Source organism: Micromys minutus (genome assembly GCF_963924665.1).
Source record: "Micromys minutus genome assembly, chromosome: X".
NCBI lineage: Eukaryota > Metazoa > Chordata > Mammalia > Rodentia > Muridae > Micromys > Micromys minutus.
The window spans coordinates 117,738,662-117,747,896 of record NC_137970.1 but is presented as its reverse complement, the minus strand read 5'-3'; positions in this window follow the sequence as shown (position 1 = coordinate 117,747,896).

Sequence of the window (9,235 nt, the reverse complement as noted above, 5' to 3'; positions counted from 1 at the left end):
AACCAGGAGATGGTTCTTTGAGAAAATCAACAAGATTGATAAACCCTTAGCAAGACTACCTATAGGGCACAGAAATGAAAGAAGAGACATAACAACAGAAACTGAGGAAATTCAAGAAATCATCAGATTCTACTACAAAAGTCTATACTCAACAAAACTAGAAAATCTTGATGAAATGGGTAAATTTCTAGACAGATAACAAAAACTAAAGTTGAATAAGGAACTGACAAACCATCTAAACAATCCCATAACACCTAAAGAAATAGAAGCAGTCATCAAAACCTTCCCAAACGAACAAAAAAAAAAAAAAAAAAAACAAACAAACAAACAAAAATCCAGGACCATATGGGTTAAGTACAGAATTCTATAAGATATTTATTGATGACCTAATACTAATACTCTCCAAAGTATGCCACAAAATAGAGTTAGATGGAACACTTCCCAACGCATTCTTCAAAGTCAAAGTATCTCTCATTCCTGGGGCCCCACATAGACCCTACAAGGAAAGAGAACATCAGACCAATCTCACTTATGAACATTGATGCAAAAATACTCAATAAAATTTGTGGAAAATCTGGAGAAAATGGATGAGTTCCTAGACAGATACAAGATACTAAAGTTAAACCAGGACCAAGTAAACCATTTAAATAATCCCATAACACCTAAAGAAATAGGTACAGTCATCAAAAGCCTACCAACCAAAAAAGCCGAGGTCCAAATGGGTTCAGTGTAGAATTTTATCAGACATTTATTGACGACCTAATACCAATATTCTCCAAAATTTTCCACAAAATAGAATCAGATGGAACACTACCTAACTCATTTTTTCAGGCTAAAATAACCCCCAATACTAAACCACAAAAAGACCATACAAGGGAAGAGAAATTCAGACCAATCTCACTTATGAACATTGATGTAAAAATACTCAACAAAATTCTTGCAAACCGAATCCAAGAACACATAAAAACGATCATTCACCATGAACAAGTAGGCTTCATCCCTGGGATGCAGGGATGGTTTGATATACTGAAATCCATCAGTGAAATCCACCATATAAACAAACTCAAAGAAAAGAACCACATGGTCATCTCACTAGATGCTAAGAGAGCATTTGACAAAATTCAACACCCCTTCATGTTAAAAGTCTTGGAAAGAACAGGAATCCAAAGCCCATACTTAAACATAATAACAGCAATATACAGCAACATCAAATTTAACGGTGGGAAACTTGAAGCAATCCCACTAAAATTAGGGACCAGAAAAGGCTGCCCACTCTCCCCCTACCTATTCAACATAGTACTTGGAGTCCTGGTTGGAGCAATTAGACAGCAAAAGGAAATCAAACGGATATAAATTAGAAAGAAAGAAGTAAAAACATCACTATTTGCAGATGACATAATAGTGTAATTAAGTGACCCCACATTTTCCACCAGAGAACACCTACAGTTGATAAACAAGTTCAGCAAAGTTGCTGAATATAAAATTAATTCACAGAAATCAATAGCCTTCCTCTACTCAAAGGACAAATATGTGGAGAAAGAAATTATGGAAAAGATACCCTTCACAATAGTCACAAAAAATATGAAATACCTTGGTGTGACTCTAACTAAGCAAGTGAAGGAGCTGTATGACAAGAATATCCAAACTCTAAAGAAGGAAATCGAGGAAGCTTTCAGAAAATGGAAAGATCTCCAATGCTCATGGATTAGAAGGATCAACATTGTAAAAATGCCCATCTTACCAAAAGCAATCTACAGATTCAATGCAGTCTCCATCAAAATACCAACCCAATTCTTCATGAGTTGAAAAGATCAATGTGCAATTTCATCTAGAATAACACAAGACCTAGAATAGCAAAATCCATCTTCAACACCAAGAAAACATCTGCGAGAATCACTATCCCTGACCTCAAGCTATATTACAAGGCAATTGTGCTAAAAGCAGCATGGTACTGGTACAAAGATAGGCATGCAGATCAATGGAATAGAATAGAAGATCCAGAATTGAGCCCTCCCAGTATGGTCAATGGAGCTGTAAACATTCAATGGATAAAGAACAGCCTATTCAACAAATGGTGTTGGTACAACTGGCAAACAGCATGCAGAAGAATGAAAATCGACCCTATCTTATCTCCTTATACAAAGTTCATGTGCAAGTGAATCAAAGATCTCCACATTAAACCAGGTACACTGAAACTATTAGAAGAGAAAACAGGGAACTTTAAAACACATAGGCACCGGAGAAAATTTCCTGAACACAACATCAATAGCTCATGTTCTAAGGTCCAAGATTGACAAATGGGACTTAATGAGATTGCAAAGGCTAATGACGCTGTCACAAAAACAAAACTGCAGCCAACAGAGTGGAAGAAGTTCTTTACCAACCCCACATCAGATAGAGGCCTAATATCCAAGATATGCAAAGAACTCAAGAAGCTAGACACCAGAGAATCAAACAACCCTATTAAAAATGGGGTACAGAGCTAAACAAAATGTTCTTTATTGAGGAATATGGCTGAGAAGCATCTAAGGATGTGCTCAACATCATTTGCCATCAGGGAATTGCAAATCAAAACAACCCTGAGATTCCACCTCACACCAGTCAGATTGGCCAGGATCAAAAATTCAGATGACAGCAGATGCTTGCGAGATTGTGGAGAAAGAGGAACAGTCCTCCACTGTTGCTGGGGTTGTAAACTTGTACAACCACTCTGGAAATCAGTCTTTCGGTTCATTAGAAAATTGGATATACTACTACCTGAAGACCCAGTTATTCCACTTCTGGGCATTTACCCCAGAGATGCTCCAATATACAACAAAGACACATGTACCACAATGTTCATAGCAGCTCTATTTATAATAACCAGAAGCTGGAAATAACCCAGATGTCTTTCAGTAGATGAATGGATACAAAAATTATGGTATATTTAAACAATGGAGTGCTACTCAGCTATCAGAAACAATGACTTAACCAAATTCTTAAGAAAATGGATGCATCTAGAGAATATCATTCTGAGTGAGATAACCCAGTCACAAAAAAAACGACATAATATGCAGTCACTGATAATTGGATACTAACCCCAGAAAGCTCTGAACACCCTAGAAACAACTCACAGACTGTGTGAAGTTCAAGAAAAGAAGAAGAAAAAAAACATTATGTTCATTCCTTACACACCAAGAAAACCTTGACAAATTCCAGGTTGCATCCTGTTTTACATTTACTTTATGCTCACTGTAACTAGTAAGATCTTAATGCACTCTATCAAACCATATAAAAAAAAGCCAAGCAATGAGAAAAATGTATTCATATAGTTTTTTGCAAAAAATGTTTAAAATTTTACATTCATCTTTGTTCTTTTAAAATAAAGTTCTTCAATTAAAAAAAATAATAGACAATATAGACTGGATACTAGATAACAGATAACAAGTAATATATATCATAGTATAATATGTATTTATATTCTTAGCTAATGTTAATAATGATTGAAGGAATATTGATTGTGGCTATTATTAAAATAAAAACATCAGCAACATAAAAAATTGTGCAAACCGAATCCATGTACATATCAAAATGATCATTCACCATGATCAAGTAGGCTTCAGTCCTGGGATCCAGGGATGGTTTAATATAAGGAAATCCATCAATGTAATCCACCATATAAACAAACTCAACGTAAAAATAAAACAAAAAAATAAAACAAACAAAAATCAAAAACCACATGATCATCTCACTAGATGCTAAGAAAGCATTTGCAAAATTCAACACCGTTTCATGTTAAAAGACTTGGAAATATTTCACCAGAGAACTTTTACAGCTGATAAACTACTTCAGCAAAGTGGCTGGATATAAAATTAATTCAAAAAAATCAGTTTTTGTTGGTTTTTGCAAATTCATTTTCATAGTTATCAATTGATATTATACCTTTTTAATTTAAATATATGATGTTATGCATGTTACTAAATTCAAAACCTTCCGTCTACTCAACTGACATTATTTTAATTATGTTACATACCTCATTTTTTACTGGAATATTTCTGAGGTTTATAAACTGTAATGTTTGATATTTTATAATATTATCATGGAAATACTATCAAATTTTATTTATATGTATAAAAACTTAGGTGTTTTCTTAAGTACTCACTCATAATATTCTTGTGAAGCCACAGGAATTTTAATTTATTTTAAATACAATTTTTATTATTATACTCATGTATAAAAATGTTACTCAAATTACAATTTTTAATCATGAGTTAAATTTATATCTCATCATCATGATTATTTTGATATTCTACTTATATATTTTACCTGTCAATTTATTTGTATGATTAGTAACAGTTCCATAATTTTTTTCATAGAATTCTCCTCGTTTAAAAAATGTTCATCTATAAATATTAAATGATGTTATTCAGATAAATTTTTTCTTCTCATAATTTTAGCTGGATTTGACAAGCATAGAATAGTTATATATGGACATTGTAGATACATACACATATTATTTTAAATATACACATACCAAATTTTTAAAAGTTGATTGCTTACAATTACACATATACTTTTTGTGTTAATTTGATTGAAGTTAGGGTTATCAAGTATTTGGTGAACTATTCTTTTATATGTTTCTGGAACCTATGAGCATTTGAATTTGTAGACTGAATAAAGTGTCAATAAAATTTATGGATTGACTAATTAGACCTCAAATGCAATGAACTTAATTTCTGAATAAGATAAAGTTATTCCCACAAATGAAAAATTCTCTTACTTCTGGGACCTAATCTGGGACCTTAGATTTGTCTTCATTCTCAAACTAAATTGTCAATTCTATTGTTATGTCTAACTTGCTATATTTTACATTGAAGTTTATACTGTGAGAAATCCTGGTACATCCAGACCTCCATATCTGAGTATCAACTTGGTCAATTTCAAATCTTTGTTTTCTTAGTTTTCACAAATATAGAAAATATAAATTTATAGAAAATTAATGTGCATACTTATTTATGTATATCCAGTGATTCTCTTTTTAAATAGAACTTCACATAAAATGAACATGAGTTAACATTAAACTGATAATTAGAATTATCAATTTAATAATAATTCTAATCATGATAATTCTAATTATCAATTTATTCAATATGGGAAGGTAATCAGAATATACTCTATTATAGCTAAATATAAATAATATAGAAATGCATCTGAAGTAGGATTTCAATGGAATTATGCATGCCTGCCATGCTCAAAATGCTGGTTTCATCTCTATACACAGAACAATAAAAGGTTAATATTAATAAACTTCATTAAACAGAGATGACTATTCATAAATAAACACTATCATCTGAAAATGTAAAATTCGGTATTCAATTCTTAAATAACAATACCTTACTGATGAAGACATCACCAACTCGTCCCAGAACAGGGCACACTCAAGTTTGTACTAACTAGGAATCTTCTTCCTTGTTAGGTAGTTTTTCTATTAACAGAGATTGTTATGTAGACTGTAGTAGAGGAAGTACTGTGAACAATATTCTACAGTTATGAAACCTGTGAACTGTTAAACCACATAAGAAAATACCCAGGACTAAAATAGTATCATAAATATTATGTCAACAGTGGAAACTCTCTGGTTGGATTTTAGGCCTTATCTATAGGAGTAAATAATTACCTGCTACTTTAAATATAGTTAAGAAAACATGGGACGGAAGCAAAGACATCCCAGGAAGTAAATCTATTGCAAATATTCTGCTAAATGAACATATTAGCAGACTGCCCTCAAATCTGTTTCTCATCCATAAATCAGTGCACCTTTCACATATCATAAAGAAATTTGCTTGTGCAGTAGATTCTGCTTAATATGGAAATTCAACATTGTTAATTGCAGAACATGTTTATATCATGTTTACCCACAAATAGGACATCTGTATCACAAAATCCTAAGCGAGTATTATAGAAGAGGGCACAGAAAAAAATCAAAGTATCAGAGATCTGGAGGATCAGAGTGAAAGAATGTCTTCTTAACCACTACCCTCATGGTATCTCAGTATCTGAGACTACCTTTCCAAGACCAAACCAGGTGACCTTGTAGTATTAAGTGGAGAGGGCCTCCTGAGTAACCATTATTGATACTATATGTCTCTTAGGAAGAGAAAGCCATTTTTTTAAGGGTATGGCACTGAGTAAGTCAAACATGATCCAATGGATATTCCCACATCCAGGCTAATATAAGAAGCACAAATCAAATATGCACTCAGTCTCTTACGTTTTAAAAATTGGACACAATGTGGGTGAGTGTAAAAGTGGCAGAAGTAGTTGTGTTTGGAGAAATTTGGGAAGGAAAATAAAAAAGAATTGCATGAAATTCTTAAGTATTAATACTCAATGACTATGTGCAGCTAGAAGAAGCCTATGAAGAGTTGATGCCCTGATTCCCTGGACTTTGGGGGAATGAAGGTGTTTATTGTAAGGTTGTTTTTATGGGGAATTTAGAAATGGTCATGATTTAACAGGAAGAATTTAGCCAGATTGATTTGTACATTCATAATCTTATTTGGTAACTAAGCTTAAGTCATATTTTTACATTGGTATAGAACATATTTGTACGAAAATTTTAAAAGTACAAGTTTTCAATCCAGTGCTTCCATTAATACCTTTTAAACTTCTGAGGTGATTAAACATAGGAATTAGGAGCCAAATAACAAATTCATGGCTCCTAGTTCACTGTTAGGATGTTTTAAAAATATTCTCCTCAGAAATAGCTGAGAATAGTTAATAGACAAAAGTTAAGATTGCCTTAAATAGATAGATGTTGGTCAGAAATGTCAGAAATCCACAAATTATGACATTTATTGTTCTTTATCTTTTGTTAAGACCTATCTGCTACTAACATTTCCCTTTTGGTATATTCAACGAAGATATTGATTATCTCTATTTCCAGGAGAGTTTATACTTTGTGACTAGATAGCCACTAGGAAGCACTGCCCATTCCTTCTACAGACTACTACTGTCCATTAAAAAAAAAACACACACACACACATTAGAGAATAGGCGATTGATAACATTTGACGAACCAGAATTATTAGCCCTTCAAGGTTTCTGCAGTACAAAGGTCTGTCAGATATGATTCTGGACCAGAAGGCTAAATACTTGCTCTCACATATTGCTAACCAGGAACTGCTAGTAGATATTTGTCTCTACATTCTGTCTAGTTCCAGAAACCATGTTAGGTTCCTATATTTATAGATATTTGGCCATTATCAGATTTCTGACAGAGTTGAAGATTATTTTAGTCTCTGACTATCTAATCTAATTAACTGAGAAAATATACTCATTTAGATGATTTTCAAAGGGGAATAGTTGTACACAGCTTACATTTGAGGTAAAGGTTATTTTTTTTTGTTTTTGTTTTTTAAGCAAACAGAAAGTGTGTGTCAAAAGCGATACAAGATTGGACAATAAAGAGTAGAGCAGAAACAAAGTTTTGGTAACATGGGAGATAAGGGGAAGCTGCAGATTCAAGAAGGAACAACATGGAAGCTGATGTAGATGTTTCTCTTGGCATATCTCTATGTGGATAAAAGTTGTTATGAATATTTTGTAAGGTATACAATTGTACAGAATGATTTGACTTATTGGGTCAGTAAATTATATCATACCAATTGGATCTCAAAAATATTAATACAAATTCATATTAAAATATTTCATTTCAGAGTAGTGTAAAGTATGCAAATGTTCTCTGGTAAAGATATTTAAGTCTAACATTATTTAGAAAATCATAGAGAAATATAATAATAAGCTTATCTAACTGATACATCTAAAGGTAACATGTAAAAGACGAGATCCTCATAGCCGACTCTACCTTACCTGTGAATTGCCAAGTAAACTAAAAGTTTGATTTTTTTTTTCCTTATAGCTTTGTTTTAAAAAACAGAGATACATGTACAGATTTTTAAAGGCATTTTGGCATAAAATTATGTGAATATATTTTGTCAGTACTTAATTTTTTTAAAGTTTGATAGTATGTATTGAAATCTTACTAGTTACCATAAGCATAAAGTACATGTAAAACAAAATGTAACATAGAAATAGTCAGTTTTCTTGGTGTGTAAAGATTAAACATAATGATTTTTAAATACCAAAAATTGCCACAAGGCTATATTTTTTAGCTCTTTAGTTATTAATGATTTAAGGTCTAGGTGTCCTGGAGAATAAAGACAGCATGTTTCTGTTTAGTTAATATCATATACACGGGCACGTAGTTAACAGAATAGTTACCATTAAAGACTTAATGACTGCTTTGCTAATGTGGTAAAATTGCAGATTATTTTTCTTGGATGTATTCGTGGTAATGTTGGCTTTTAATAAATAGCATGCATTATTCATATACACATAAAACAAAACTATCAATGTTGGAAAGCATAAGTTATCATTATCATTATTATAAAACATTAAAAATATAGTGGTGTATAAAAAACTGAACCCATCACTGAAAATTCTTTCCTCTAATGTTATTAGATTTTGTTTTAAATAATGAAAACCCGAACAAATACATGAATGCATTGATATAGTACTTGTGGCCTATAACTACAAAAGACTATTCTAAAGGCCAATTTAATATAACCAGGTTAACCATTTATGTTTCAATACATGGAAAATTGATATCTTTTTTAATATATTTTCAATATGTCACATTTTATCTAAAAATTTCTCCCTAAGTATAAATATAGTTTTATGCATATTTAACAACTTCATTATGTTTTATATGTCATATAAATTTTATATATTGTTTCAAGTGGTAAGAAAGTATATTTTTCTTTTTTTAAATTTTATTATATATATCTACACACACACATACACACACACACACACACACACACACACACACACAGTAGCTGTCTTCAGACACACCAGAAAAAGGAATCAGAACCAATTACAGATGGTTGTGAGCTACCATGTGGTTACTGGGAATTGAACACAGGACCTCTGGAAGAGCAGTTGGTGCTTTTAACCACTGAGCCATCTACTAATAATGGATACAAAAATTGTGGTATATTTAGACAATGAAGTACTACTCAGCTATCAGAAACAATGACTTCATGAAATTCCTAGGAAAATGGATGTATCTATAGAATATCATTCTGAGTGAGATAACCCAGTCACAAAAGAACAGACATAATATGCAGTCACTGATAATTGGATACTAACCCCAGAAAGCTCTGAATATCCCAGAAACAACTCACAGGCCATA